The sequence below is a fragment of the Triticum aestivum genome, chromosome 2D (genome assembly GCF_018294505.1).
Source record: "Triticum aestivum cultivar Chinese Spring chromosome 2D, IWGSC CS RefSeq v2.1, whole genome shotgun sequence".
NCBI lineage: Eukaryota > Viridiplantae > Streptophyta > Magnoliopsida > Poales > Poaceae > Triticum > Triticum aestivum.
The window spans coordinates 39585210-39601141 of record NC_057799.1 but is presented as its reverse complement, the minus strand read 5'-3'; positions in this window follow the sequence as shown (position 1 = coordinate 39601141).

Genomic DNA, 15932 nt, shown 5'->3' with positions numbered 1-15932 from the left:
TGGCACCAACCGGGACTAAAGGACTAACCTTTAGTCCCGGTTGGTGCCACCAACCGGTACTAATGGGCATCGCACCCTTTAGTCCCGGTTCGTGGCACCAACCGGGACTAAAGGACCCAGGTGAACTGGGACTAATGCCTTAGCCGCACGAACCGGGACCAATGCTCACATTAGTCTCGGTTCGTGACTGAACCGGGACTAATGTGAATATTGCCCTGTGACGAAAGCCCTGTTTTGTACTAGTGCACCTCAGACGGTCTGTCGTCTCGTGCTTGTAATACTCCTCCTCATAGTGATTGCGCCTTCGTGCGTTCGTGGTTTTCTCCCGCAAGGGTTTTCACGTAAAAATCCGTGTCTCTTTGTCTCGTTTATTTCTCGTTATTATCTAACAAGTGGTATACAGAGCCAAGTTTCAGATCGAGATTTGAGACGAGAGATTAGGGTTACTACCGCTGCGCGCGTCCGGCCGATCCGTCGAATTCGACTGGAGTTTCTGCAGCCGCACGTCACCGAGTCCGACAGGCGTTCCAATCGGTACACGTAGGTTCATCTGATTTACCAGCCGATCGAGGTAGAGCGGCGTCACACTTCCGACGCAAAGATCAATCGTACTAGTAGTACGAGTTGGAGGCAGCCACGTGAAGAGATTGATTTGTTTTCTCCTGCTTCGCGTCACATCTACCGAAGCTATGCTGCTACTTGCTCACGTTAAGACTAGTACTATTGAGTACTTGTAAATCAGATTTGTTTTCTCAACTGATTGCTACATCCACACGAAGAGCTACCAGGTGCTGTCTTTTTTAGTTCGTTGCTCCGCATATTAATTCTATCCAGAATTTTTCTACCAGCTTGTACGACTTTGTGTACACAGATTTTATCGACTCATGGCATCCATGAAGTACGATCTTCCGCTGCTGGATCGTGACACAAGGTTTTGGTAAGTCAAGATGCGGGCATTGTTGGCACAGTCCGACTATGATGAAGCACTGGATAGTTTTGGGAAGAACAGAATTCAGGACTGGACTGGACTGATGAGGAGAAAAGAATTGATTGTAAGGCTTTGTCACAAATTTAACTCCATTTGCATAATAACATTTTGCAGGAAGTTTTGAGTGAGAAAACTGCCGCCACTCTATGGTTAAAGCTGGAAGGGATTTGCATGACTAAAGATCTCACCAGCAAGATGCATCTGAAGCAAAAATTATTCCTGCATAGGTTACCCGAGGGAGGTAATGTTTTGAATCATATTTCAGAATTTAAAGAGATCATATCCGATCTAGCTGCAATGGAGGTTAAGTATGAAGAGGAAGATACTGCTTTAATGTTACTTTGTTCACTGCCAAGTTCTTATACCAATTTTAGAGACACCATATTATACAGTCGTGATACTCTCACACTTAATGAAGTTTATGAAGCTTTGAACTCTAAGGAGAAGATGAAATTAATGGTGCCTCATGATGGTTCGAGTTCATCCCAAGCCGAGGGATTATCTGTTCGTGGCAGGACAAAGGAGAAGAACTCACATAATGGAAATAGAGGCAAAAGTAAGAACGGCTACAGGGGCCGGTCGCAATCCAGAGACAATAAGTATTGCATGTATTGCAAGAGAGACGGGCATGACATCTCTGAGTGTTTCAAGTTGCAGAACAAAGAAAAGAGGAAAGGTAACAAACAAGGTGAAAATTCTGCTAACGTTGCTCGTGATGATAGTTCCGATGATGCTCTTGTCGTTATTGCTGGATGTGCTGAGACCAATGATGAGTGGGTACTTGACACTGCATGCACTTTTCATATGTGTCCACATAGAGATTGGTTTAATACTTTCGATTCCACTACTTCTGCTGGTTCCGTTTTGGGTTTTGATAATTCACCTTGCAAGATTGAAGGCATAGGTTCTATTCGAATCAAGATGTTTGATGGCATAATCAGAACTTTGACAGATGTTTGGTATATTCCGAAGATGAAGAGAAATCTTATCTCTATCAGTGCCCTTGATGCAAAGGGGTACAAGTATTCAGGTGGAGATAGTGTTTTGAAAGTCACCAAAGGTTCCCAAGGTGACTTAAGTTCGACCAATGGTCTTTATTACCTTCGAGGTTCTACCGTTTCAGGTAAAGCTACTCCAGTTATTTCAAAGAATTCTGATTGTGATGCTGCCAAACTTTGGCATATGCGTCTTGGACATATGAGTGAACTTGGTTTAGCAGAGTTAAATAAGAGAGGTCTTCTTGATGGATATGAACCTGGTAAATTGAAATTTTGTGAGCATTGTATCTTCTGCAAGCACAAGAGGGTGAAGTTCAACACTTCGACTCATACAACCGAAGGTATTCTTGATTATGTGCATTCTGATTTATGGGGACCATCTCGGAAGAAGTCACTAGGTGGTGCAAGTTACATGCTGACTATTATTGATGATTATTCGAGAAAAGTTTGGCCTTATTTCTTGAAGCATAAATATGAAGCATTCTCAGCATTTATGGAGTGGAAGATTATGATTGAAAGACAAACTGAAAAGAAGGTAAAAATACTTCGCACTGATAATGGTATGGAATTCTGTTCTAAGCAATTTAAGAATTATTGCAAGACTGAAGGCATTGTCAGACATTACACCGTTCCTTATACTCCTCAACAAAACAGTGTTGTTGAGCGTATGAATAGGACCATTATTTCCAGAGCCCGTTGCATGTTGTCCAATGCAGGTTTGCATAGGCGTTTTTGGGCTGAGACTGCTTCCACTGGTTGTTATCTCATTAACCGTTCACCATCTATTGCTCTTAATAAGAAAACTCCAATTGAGGTATGGTCTGGTTCACCTGCTGATTATTCACAGTTGATAGTTTTTGGTTGCACTGCTTATGCTCATGTTGATAATGGAAAATTGGAGCCTAGGGCTATTAAGTGCATCTTTCTTGGTTATAAATCTGGTGTTAAAGGTTTTAAATTGTGGAATCCTAAAACCCAGAAGGTTGTTACTAGCAGAAATGTTATCTTTAATGAATCTTCTATGTTACATGATGTTCCATCTACTAATGTTCCTATTGAGAGTGAACAACATGCTACTATTCAACATCCTACTGTTCAGGTGGAGCATGTTATTGATTCAGGTGATACATCTGGTAATGAAATTGTTGCACATGATGAACCCGTCGTTAATGATGATCATGTCACTCCCACTCCAAATCAGCCTATTGTTCCGCCCAGTTGGAATCTCGCACGTGACAAAGTTAGACGGGGCATTAATAAACCTGACAGGTTAATTGAAGAGTGAAATATTGTTTCTTTTGCTTTGTCTGTTGCAGAAGAAATTGAAGGTAATGCTGAACCTTCTTCATATTCCGAGGCTATTATTTCTGGTGATAGTAATAAGTGGATGACTTCTATGCATGATGAGATGGAATCACTTGAAAAGAATGGTACTTGAGATTTAGTAAAATTACCTAGAGAGAAGAAACCTATTCGTTGCAAGTGGGTTTTCAAGAGGAAAGAAGGTGTTTCTCCTAATGATGAGACAAGATATAAAGCAAGGTTAGTTGCTAAAGGTTACAGTCAGATTCCAGGTATTGACTGTAACGAAGTCTTTTCTCCTGTTGTGAAGCATAGCTCTATTCGCACTTTACTCAGTATTGTTGTCATGCATGATCTTGGGCTTGAACAATTGGATGTTAAAACTGCATTTCTACATGGAGAATTAGAAGAGGATATTTATATGGAACAACCTGAAGGTTTTGTTATCCCTGGAAAAGAAAAGCTTGTCTGTAAGTTAAAGAAATCTCTTTATGGATGGAAGCAATCCCCTAGACAATGGTACAAGAGATTTGACACCTTTATGGTCTCTCAAGGTTTCAAAAGGTCTAATTATGATAGTTGTGTTTATTTGAAAACTGTCAAAGGTTCAACTATTTATTTGCTCCTTTATGTTGATGATATGCTTATTGCTGCAAAGAGTATGTCAGATATTGATGAACTAAAGAAGCAATTGAGTAATGAATTTGAGATGAAGGATTTGGGTGCAGCAAAGAAAATACTTGGCATGGAAATATCCATTGATAGACCGTCTGAAAAAGTATATCTAAGTCAGAAGGGATATATTGATAAAGTTCTTCGTCGTTTTAATATGCATAATGCCAAGCCGGTGAGTACTCCGTTAGCTGCACACTTCAAATTATCATCAGCTTTATGTCCTAAGTCAGATGCAGATACTGAGTACATGTCTAGAGTTCCCTATTCGAGTGCAGTTGGTTCACTTATGTATGCCATGGTTTGTTCTCGTCCGGATTTATCATATGCATTGAGTGTTGTCAGTAGATACATGGCTAATCCTGGAAAAGAGCATTGGAAAGCAGTTCAGTGGATTTTCAGATACCTGCGTGATACTTCTAATGCTTATTTACAGTTTGGGAAAACTAGAGATGGACTTGTTGATTTTGTTGATTCTGATTTTGCTGGTGATTTGGATAAGAGAAGATCACTCACAGGTTATGTTTTCACCATTGGTGGTTGTGCTGTGAGTTGGAGAGCAACTTTGCAGTTTATTGTGGCTTGTTCCACTACTCATGCCAAGTATATGGCTATTTCTGAAGCATGCAAAGAAGCTATCTGGTTGAGAGGTTTGTACACTGAGCTCTGTGGAGATTCAGCTTGCCCTACCATATTTTCTGACAGTCAAAGTGCTATATATCTTACAAAGAATCCAACGTATCATGAGAGAACAAAGCACATTGATGTCAGATTTCATTATATTCGAGATGTTGTTGCTGAAGACAATTTGAAAGTATGCAAGATAAGTACTCATGGTAATCCTGCTGATATGATGACAAAGCCAGTTCCGACCAATAAGTTTGAGCTTTGCTCAGGCTTAGTTTGTATTTCTCACTAGTCCTATGGACTTTGACGCACAAGGTGTTTATACTGATTTGGATGGAGTTATTTACTTTCTTCAACTACTGGAGGGAATTTGGCTCAAGGTGCAGATTTTTAAATTGTGATTCAAATTCTACCGTATTGGACTAGACATAGTACATACGGTGTGGGCATTTGCGTTGGTACCGACGCGTACGAGTACAACTCATTTACTTGTCCTACAAGGACTTCTATGTATTGCCCTCATATATACTCCATGTAGTCGCATCTCAGACGGTCTGTCGTCTCGTGCCTGTAATACTCCTCCTCATAGTGATTGCGCCTTCGTGCGTCTGTGATTTTCTTCCGCAAAGGTTTCCATGTAAAAATCTATGTCTTTTTGTCTCGTTTATTTCTCGTTATTATCTAACAGCGTACTTAGACCGATCCTAGCCTCGGGCATTGATCATCTGTACTGCTTGCAGACTGTCACTCTCGATGATGATCAGCAACTCCGTCCATTGGTGAGCAAGGGCTAGGCCTTCCATGCAGCCGACGAGCTCCGCGTGCAAGGGGTCCGGACACGACCACAAGGACCTACACGCTGAGAATAGGATGGCCCCATCATGGCCACGTAACACCGTACCTCAACCTGCACTCTGGTCCTCATGTGAGTATGAGCCATCAACGTTGAGTTTAGTCCGTCCGGCCGGTGGAGGGCTCCATCCGCGTACATTTTTCACACAAGCTTCCACAAGTGATATGCTGCTCCGCTCCTTCATGTTGTACTACCATCTTCCCTTTGTCCCAGTTCCCTGACGGAAATTGCTGGATACCCAACAGTGAGGTAACGTAGCTCTGCAGGAACCTCCGAGAAACTTCCAAGGGTGGCGCCGGCTTCTGATGTTGGATTTCGTTGCGCACGAACCAACACCTCCAGAACAGCATAAAAACTCGGAGCCGGTCCCCCTCATTACAGTCCGCAATGAGGTTCAGGAACCACTCCGGTCCAGTGTTGCGGATTGCTTCGATGTCGGGAATTCGCCATACTTGCACCATGGCTCGCCATAGATCCACCGCTCTCGGGCACCTATAAAACACATCGTATGTGTCCTCGCGCTCGAGACCACACAGCGGGCATATGATGGAGAGTTGCTACATGTACGATGGCCACTAAAACTTAAACTTACATTGAACATGCCGGAATAATAGAGTGGGAAAATAAAGATCTTTGGAATGGATAATAGAAAGTATTTGCACTACATATGATGTTATAGGAAAAAAAAGATCTTTGGATGGAGATTTTCTACATGTACGATGGCCACCAAAAAGAACAAATGCAAACGTACAATAGTGCATTTTAGTGTTTGTGTTTTTTTCCAAAAGGGAGGTAAAAGATTTGCCTCGTCGATTAATTAAGAAGAAGAGAATTTCCCAGTTAATTAACGGAAAATCGGGTGAAAACCGATACATTAGTGCATGATAGTGTTTGTGAAATTTGTGGTATCAGGGATGTGGTTTCCGTCATCTCATGCACAAAGGGCAGGGCCCTAAGATACGCCATGAAGGAAGTATGGGATCTACCATACTAAAAGGAATTTTTTCTTCAACTATAGGAAAAGGATTTTTGGAACACCGGGAGTGATTGGCTGCAAGTAGTGCTAGACAAATGCAATGATAGTACGAAAGTTAAGCCCCTGCTGCTGTTTGGGAGGGCCTAGTTTTTGAGAGACAGATGCATACACAGCGACGGCAAAGAGACGACAGTAAACTTCTTGGCAAGGTATGAGGAGGAAATCAGTATGTTGGCACTGAGCTGTGAACGTGATAGAGGCAAAAGGTTTGGTCCTTAACTGAAGAGAAACCGAGAAACCAAGCTCTGTCAGTGACGTGTAGTGGGAATCGCCTCCCCTGGGAACGAGCGGTCAGAACATCGGCTTCCTTCCTGGTTACACGGACCGCCGGCGTCGAAAGCTCTCTGTCGCAAAAGCCAAGCTAGCGCCTCTGCCGACTCAAATTCCCGATGGTCATGGACTCGCTTGCTTGATTTCCTTCCGTGGGAGATACCGAGATGGAGTCAGTTAATTAAGTGTGTTGGAATAAACCACGGCGTCGGGTCCGGCCCAAGCTTGGAACCATCACCGAATAAGTTTAGTAGTACTACTAGGCTAGCTTTTTGTGCTATAAGTATATACTATGTGTACGTTAGATCTCCACTTGTAAACTCAGATCGCTCCTGTTGACATCCGATCGGTGCAAGGAAAGTATACTCGGCGGCTTCGATCCTACTATATTTTCCCTCAGGACTAGGGCTGCAAGAAAAGCTCGAGGCTCATGAACCGCTGGAGATCGACTCGTCTTTTGACTCGACTCGAGATCGACTTGAAAAGAAACAAGCTGAATTTGAACATTTTGTATAGCTCGACCGAGAAACGAGCCAATCTTAAGCCAATGTTGGCTCGCTCGGTTTTAGCTCGCTAGCTCGACAGAATATCATTATGTTAAATGAGCATTCCATATATTAAATGAAAATAATATAATTTATTATCATATATGTTGTCCATAATTTTTCTTCATTTTATTTACCAACGAACATCGAAACTTAATTAAGTGCAGAAAAGATTTAGGCCTAATTATGGCACGTGGTCGACTATGTGTTAAATATCCTATATTTTGCCAAAGGTTCCCAGCATATTCACCTTAATTTTTTTGTTTTTCATCCATAGATTTATAATTTTTACCATCTCATTTAGCTCGAAACTAGCTCGAGATCGACTCGAGATCGTACAAGCTGAGCACGAGTCATGTTCTACAGCTCGATCGTAAGCTTCACATAGTTTTAGCTCGCTCGAATTTTCATATGAGTTGAGCTGAGCCAACTCCAACTCGCTCGAGCTCGACTTGTTTGCAGCCCTACTCAAGACTACCCCAACAAGTTAAACGACCCTGCCTTCGATCCTACTATATTTTCCCTCCAAATCCGAGTCTGTACGTGACTACGTACGTGCCGTGTATAAAACAAGGAAGGAAGAGCCCGCGTTGCAAGAAATTATCCGACCATGGACGACGAGACGACGGCAGCGGCGACGCGTTACGTGCCGCACGAGCTCGTCATGCAGATCCTGCTTCGTCTCCCTGTCGAGTCGCTGATGCGGTTCACCTGCGTCTGCAAGGCGTGGCACGGCACCATCACCGGCGACCAGTCGTTGCAGCGCCAGCACCTCCGTCTCCAAAAGCCGTGCGTGCTCATCGCACCGCAAACCAGAATCAACAACAACTGTTTTCTTTACAACGACACGCCGGTTATGGTCACCACACGGGGCTTATACCGGTGGGAGATGAGCCAGCGTGCCGCGACCCTCATTCTAGCCACGGACTCTTTCCCTGCGGAACAAGCCAGCGTCCACGGGTTCGCGCATTGTGATGGTCTCGTGCTAATGGTGATGAGCAGCACGGTGCGGGTGCTCAACCCAGCCACGCGTCGCATCCTGCCCCTGCCCCAGAGTCCCCATGAAATCCTGACGCCTTCGGTCCCTTGGTTCAAGCAAGGTGCATTCGGTCTCGGGTATGACTCTCGCACCAACGCGTACAAGGTCGCCCGCTTCTACTACCGCTCTACGGAGCTCCTGGCTGGCACTCGTAGCTACGCCTACCGGATGGAGGTGTTCACCATTGGGAGAGACATGCAATGGCGTGAGACGGCGGGGCCACCGCCATACCCTGTGATGCCAGGCGAACCGGCGACCTTCTTCAAAGGATCCTTGCTCTGGACGATCGATGAGAGGTGTGGGGTGCCCGTTCGAGGTTTCCTGCGCTTTAGCTTGGAGGACGAGTCATTCAGCGTCGTGCCAGCGCCACCTGGGTGCCCTTACCTCCTACCCTCGAGCTCCAGCTTAGCCGAGATGCGGGGGCAGCTGTGGCTTACTTATGCAGGGCCACCCATCCTTGGAGCATCGCGGATATGGGCGTGCGATGATGTCGGTGGCACCGATCCGCCAGGGTGGGTTTGCCGTGATGTCATGAACATCCCACTCTATATTCATCTGCTAGCTATGTTTGGCGATGGCATAGTGTTCCAAGGGGAATTTCAGAGGCTCGTGTGTTCAAATAGCCAAAGTACACTAGATGCTAGGCATCACGCTATCATGCATGACTTGCGATATCACCATCCTGACACGAACACACTTGTCAAGTACACAAAAGAAAATGTCGATCTCTTTGTTGTAATCCCATACGTTCCAAGTCAGCTGCCAATTAATATAGTTAGTCACTAGAAAGAACCAATGTGCAACTGCATTTGTGTGCCAAGGCAATATATAGAAGACGGCGAGAACCAATTTTCCCAAGTGCTGATCGATGTGTCATCACTCTTGTGATCATTGAAGTCCTTGTACCTTTTTTTTTCATTTTATTCCATTGTCGATGTTCTTGTATTTGTTGTTTGGGCCTCTTGTTATAGTCTTTTAGTGCTTTGTTTGGCGCTCTTGCCAGTTTCTCCGAAACTTGACGTGCACACATATAATGTCGAGATGTATGCGTCAATTTTTTGTTTAGATTTTTTTTCACATTTTAAGATATATTTTTCCATGCAGAAGCGCGTGCTCCCAGGAGCACCAACTGATTTCCATCCAACCTCTTACTTTGTTAGATAAACCAACCTATAAGTTGTTACGCTTAGTTAGCCTTTTCTTAACTGTGTTAAGCTTAGTTAGTTTGCGGTTCTTTGTTGTTCTACGCCAATGGGGATTGTATCTTATTGGAATTATGTTGTTGCAATGCATCCATAAGAATAGTAAAAAGATTGGGTATGTATTTTCTTGTTCTTAGCAAGGCATTTTTTTCCTCGGCCCTTCCCCGCGAGCGTCGCCAACCTGACTAGAGTTTCCTCGCCTCCCGCCGGCACCGAGGCTGATCTACATCATCTTCTGTGGCCTTAGGGCCAGCCATGGAGGTGCGGTGGATCCAGACTCTTGCCGACGGGAGCCCCTGCTTCTTTTAGGTGTTTTTAAGCTTTTTAGGGTTTATGTGCTGCTCGGGAAGGCGATGTGGCGGCTACCTAGAGATAGAATAAGGTTCTCCCTACTAGCCCCCATTCTGGCGCTGAGTCCAGCGTTATAGGAGGGCATGTGGAGGTGTGTCTACGGCAGATCATGCGGGATAAGATCGGTGTCTTTCTTAGGGGGACCTCCTTGGATCCGGCCTTGTTCGTCTGCATTCGTGTGTCTACAAGTTGATTTTTTTTTTCAATCTATGCTTCTCTACATCGACCGCAGTTATTATTTCTGGTGCATTGGTCCTTTGGAGTCTTCGCATGGCGACTTTCTGACTGTCTACAACAACAAGGTTGCCCGGCTCCGGTGAGGGAGGAATAATAATGGCGGCGCGTCTTTGACTTGCTTGTAGTCGTCTTTAGGTAGTCTACGAACATGAATGTAATTTTTAGCGCTCGGCTTTAAATTAATAAAGCCACCAGACAACATCCAAACAAGGTTTTAAGCTTACAGACCCACACAACCAAAATAATCCCAAATACGCGACGAGTTTGCAACAGTCAGACACACAAGCAAAGCGGGATAAGACTCGGTGCACGACAAGCCATTTCCGTCGCGGACGCAGAAACCAAAAGCTCAATTTGTCGAAGTGGTCTGTCGAGCCAGCGTTAGAGTGCTTTTAATCTTCTCCATGGTCTCCAGCATGCCACTGATCGTCTCCGACGCGGCAGTGCCAGATGACGGTGGCGTAGGGCTCGACGAGAAGCACGACGCAGCTGGAAGCGGCGGGCTCGTCGGAGAGCAGGCAGGTGCAGTCTGTGAGCAGGTCCTGCTCGATCGGCAACGGCGGCAGCTCGATCTTGCCGCCGCGGTTGGAGGGACTCCAGAGGAAGGCGGACGTGGAGGCAGGGCACCTGGCCAGCATGAAGCCGTGCGTGGCCGGGCAGATCTCCTTGTCCTTTAGCTCGTCGATGTCACCTGCGATCGTCTTCTTCTGCGAGACGTCGAAGATCGGCGTGGGTCGCCCCGCGCCGTGGTGGAAGGCGAGGCACGGCAGAGACCCGGGCAGCGTGCGACTCGGCGACATCACGGTGTAGAGATAATCTCGCGTTGATGATGATTACCGAGGTACGGTGGCGGTGGGCAAAAGCGGCCGGCGGGATCGAGGATGCTCGACCTGCCACGACCTGCTTGTTAAATACGAAGGCTAGGTCGATCGGGAGCTTAGAAGAAGATCCGAGTTGGGGTTTGATTGGAATCGGGATTATTGATGGGAACGAAGGGGTTGTTTGGTTCGTGATTAAGGTTGCCTTAGGTTGCCAAGTTTGACTGGCTTAAGAGGACGTTTGGCAAGATATTTTTTTATCACACTCGGGCCCCACATCATATACATTAAAAAATTGAGGAAAAATCCCCATAAGCTAGCCAACTTATTGATCTCATTTTATAAAACTAACCTAGGTCATACTTGATGCGATGTTACGAGTCAATAAAATACACCTTTTATCAAAAAGAGAGTCTCAAACAACCACTGTTGGCTCACATTGAGGTGGAAATGTGTAAAAACATCACAACCACACACCAAATAATTTCACTTTCCTCTCAAAACAATTATTTTCTCCAACAACAACCTGGCACGATATACAAACAGGAAAAACACATCGAGAACATAATTAAAACACAAGCCAACATAGATGAAAGCAAAACAAAACAACCAATCGTTCACTCAAGTCAACACACGTACACAACCTGTGACTTCTTGGTCTCCCTGTCATGTATATTTTTTCAAACGCGCTATTGCATGCATGCACACTCTACCCTATAAGGCTATCAGCACATCTAAAAAACTGAGTCAGCAAACGTTGAGACCGATGAAATCATGAACGTCGTCTCCCACTGAATGAACATCACCTAAAAGCCACAAATAACTATACATAATTGCTAGGACCGTCATTATCATCATTTCTCACGACCTATTTGTGTAGGTCGCGAACAGGACATTCACAGCTCAACGGACTAAGTGGTGACGGTTATTTCGGGAAAAAGGCGCACAAATAGATTGTAGTTTTGTCAAAGAGACACTTTTAGTGCCACCAATATGGTGGTGAGATGGACGCTAAAAGGACTGAGCGACTCCACACTCGGTGATCCCAAATGATGTGCTTCCTCGAGAGCATTTCTCAGATGCTCCCTGATAACCCACAAGTATAGGAAATCGTTTGTAGCCTTCTTTGATAAATAAGAGTGTCGAACCCAACGAGGAGCTAAAGGTAGAACCAATATTACCTCAAGTTCTATCGACCGTCGATACAACTCTACGCACACTTTGACGTTTGCTTTGCCTAAAACAAGTATGAAACTATTTTGCAAGAATAAAACTACGAGTACTTTGCAAGAATAAAACTACGAATAAATTGCAAGGTAATAAAAGTGGATAGCTTTTGTCAACAAGAAAGTCATTTGTCCCTAGGCAATCGCTAACAAGTACCTGTAATCATTCATGTAATTCTATATGAGGGAGAGGCATGAGCAAACATACTTTCTCTACTTGGATCATATGCACTTATAATTGGAACTCTAGCAAGCATCCGCAACTACTAAAGATCATTAAGGTCGTGAAACTCAACCATAGCATTAAGTATCAAGTCCTCTTTATCCTATACGCAACAACCCACCTACTCGGGTTTAAACTTCTGTCACTCTCGCAACCCACCGTAAGCGAATCATGAACATATTGCAACACCCTACAGAGGGGGGCCCTCACGTTTGCGCGAGACGGAGGGCACCGTAGGACAGGACCATAAATAAAATATATAATCATACCAACCAAGATCACGATTGACCCATAGGACAAAACGGATCTACTCAAACATCATAGGATAGCCAAATATCATTGGGAAATAATATATGAAGTTGAGCACCATATTTTAGTAGAGATTACAGCGGGGAGAAGGGGTGTTACACCGCTGCATAGAGGGGGAGAGAGTTGGTGTTGACGGTAACAAGATTGTTGATGTAGATCGCCGTCACGATTCTTGCCCTGGTGGCAGTCCGGCGCCACCGGGAGAGAGGGGGAGAGAGCCCCCCTCCTTCTTCTTCCTTGGCCTCCCCCCTAGATGGGAGGAGAGTTCCCCCTCTAGTCCATGGTCTCCATGGCAGCGAAGGGGCGGGAGCCCCTCCGAGATTGGATCTTCCTCTTTGTTCTCTTCTGTTTCGCGTTCCCAGATCTGGCCGAAAACCATTTCTTATATTCCCGGAGATCCCTAAGTCCGATTGCGTTGAGATTTTAGCACAGTTCTTTTTCCAGATATAAGCTTCCATGCGCCCGAAGTAGAGACCCAACCGACCTACGAGGTGAGCACAACCCACCACCACGCGGCCTGGTGTCTCTTGGGCACTGTGGGCCTCCGTTTGCGTTGAATCCAAGTCCCATAAATCACATATATTCCAACATAATTCTCCGTAAATTTTTATCGCGTTTGGACTTTGTTTGATATGGATTTTCTGCGAAACAAAAAACATGCAAAAAACAGGAACTGTCACTTGGCACTAGATCAATAGGTTAGTCCAATAAATCATACAAAAAGTTTCCAAAAATATATGAAAGTTGTATAATATTGGCATGGAACAATCAAAAATTATAGATACGACGGAGATGTATCAGCATCCCCAAGCTTAATTCTTGTTCGTCCTCGAGTAGGTAAATGATAAAAAGTATAATTTTTTATGTGGAATGCTACCTAGCATAAACTTGATCATATATCTAATCACGGCATGAATATTAATACATAAGTGATTCATAGCAATAGTCTATAATTTGACATAAAGACATCAATACTCAGGCATCCCAACAAATAATCATGTCTTTCAAAATATCAACACTAAAGAAAGCTATCCCTACAAAATCATATAGTCTTGTCATGCTCTGTCTTCTTAACACAAAGTATTTATCATGCACGACCACGATGACAAGCCGAGCAATTGGTTCATACTTTTTAACGCGCTTCAGCTTTTTCAACCCTCACGCAATACATGAGGGCAAGCTATGGATATAGCACAACGGGTGGAATAGAGTACGATGATAGGGGTAAATACAGAGAAGACAAAAATGTAAGAAAGTCTCACATCGATGCGGCTAACCAACGGGCTATGGAGATGCCCATCAATTGATATCAATGCGAGGAGTAGGGATTGGCATGCAACGAATGCACTAAGAGCTATAAGTCTATGAAAGCTCAATATGAAAACAAAGTGGATGTGCATCTAATCCTATAATGAAAATTCCCACTAGTATATGAAAGTGGCAACATAGGAGACTCTCCATATGAAAAACATGGTCCTACTTTAAAGCACAAGTGTGGAACTAGCATGCCCCTTCTCTCTTTTTTTTCTTTTTTTCTTTTTTTCTTTCTTTTTCTTTTTTCTTCTTTTTTTCTTCTTTATATATTTTCTCTTTCAATGTCCAGAGTCTCATCCGGACTAGTGGGGGAATCATAGTCTCCATCATCCTTTCCTCACTGGGGCAATGCTCTAAAAATAAATAATGATGATCATCACACTTCTATTTACTTATAACTCAAAATAAATAAAAATTACAACTCGATACCTATAACAAAGTATGACTCTATATGAATGCCTCTGGCAGTGTACCAGGATGTGCAATGATCTAGCATAACAACGATATCAAAAAACGGACAAGCCATGGAAATACCATGCTAACTATCTTAAGATCATGCAAAGCAATATGACAATGAATGCTCAAGTCATCAAAATGGAAGCGATGAAGTTGCATGGCAATATATCTCGAAATGGCTATGGAAGGGCCATAATAGGTAGGTATGGTGGCTGTTTTGAGGAAGATATAAAGGCTTATGTGTGATAGAGCGTATCATATCACGGGGTTTGGATGCACCGGCGAAGTTTGCACCAACTCTCGAGGTGAGAAAGGGCAATGCACGGTACCGTAGAGGCTAGCAAATTACAGAAAGGTAAGAGTGCGTATAATCCATGGACTTACATTAGTCATAAAGAACTCATATACTTATTGCAAAAGTTTATTAGCCCTCGAAGTAAAGTACTACTACGCATGCCCCTAGGGGGATAGATTGGTAGGAAAAGACCATCGCTCGTCCCCGACCGCCACTCATAAGGAAGACAATCAATAATAAATCATGCTCCAACTTCATAGCATAAAGAGAGACTATACGTGCATGCTTCGGGAATCACAAACCTTAACACCAATATTCTTACTAATCACAACCGTTTACTAGTACCTCCCACATATTCCATCTCTATGGCGCAAAACTATTGCAAGGAAACAAACATATCATATTCAGTGCTCCATAAGTTTTATGTATAGTAAAACTTATGGAAAACTACTAGGAAAATGCTTATACACAGTAGCATAGTAGTAGCGTTGTAAAATAGTAAGCACTGCTGCTACTTAGCAGTAATGCTCAGGAACTACAAGCGCTGCTAATATGAGCATAGCAGTAGCGCTGGACCTAGAAAACGCGCTACTACTAAAACTGACAGACCGTTCCAGGTATGCTAGGGATACTAGTAGCGCTCATTTGTAGAAAGCGCTACTACTATTGATCTTAGCAACATCGCTTTTTCCCTTACCAGCGCTACTGATATATTCAGTCCCCTCCTAATAAGACTAAAGTTTAGTCCCACCTCGCTCCGCGAATAGAATTTTTACCACCTTAAATATAGTGCTTCTCAAACCATCACAACCACTTGGTCTTCATTGAACTCTATGTGTAGGATCTGTGGCCGCAATAGGAATCTTCACCGGTTCTTAAACCGGAGAAGATTCCTATTGACAATTTAGATTGTACACAAAAAGATCATTGATGACCAATGTATTTTTTAAAAAATTTACATGCTTAGCGTTAGCAGTAGCGCGTTTTTACAGAGAGCGCTACTGCTATTGGTTTTAGCAGTAGCGCTTTTTACGGACAAGCGCTACCACTAAGGGCCCTTATCCAAACCGGCCGGCCAGCGCGCGTCACTCTCCCCCTCACACTCTCTCATCGCCTCCGTCGCCCTCGCCGCCGTCGCCGCCACCGTCGCTGTCGCCGTCCTCCTCCTCCA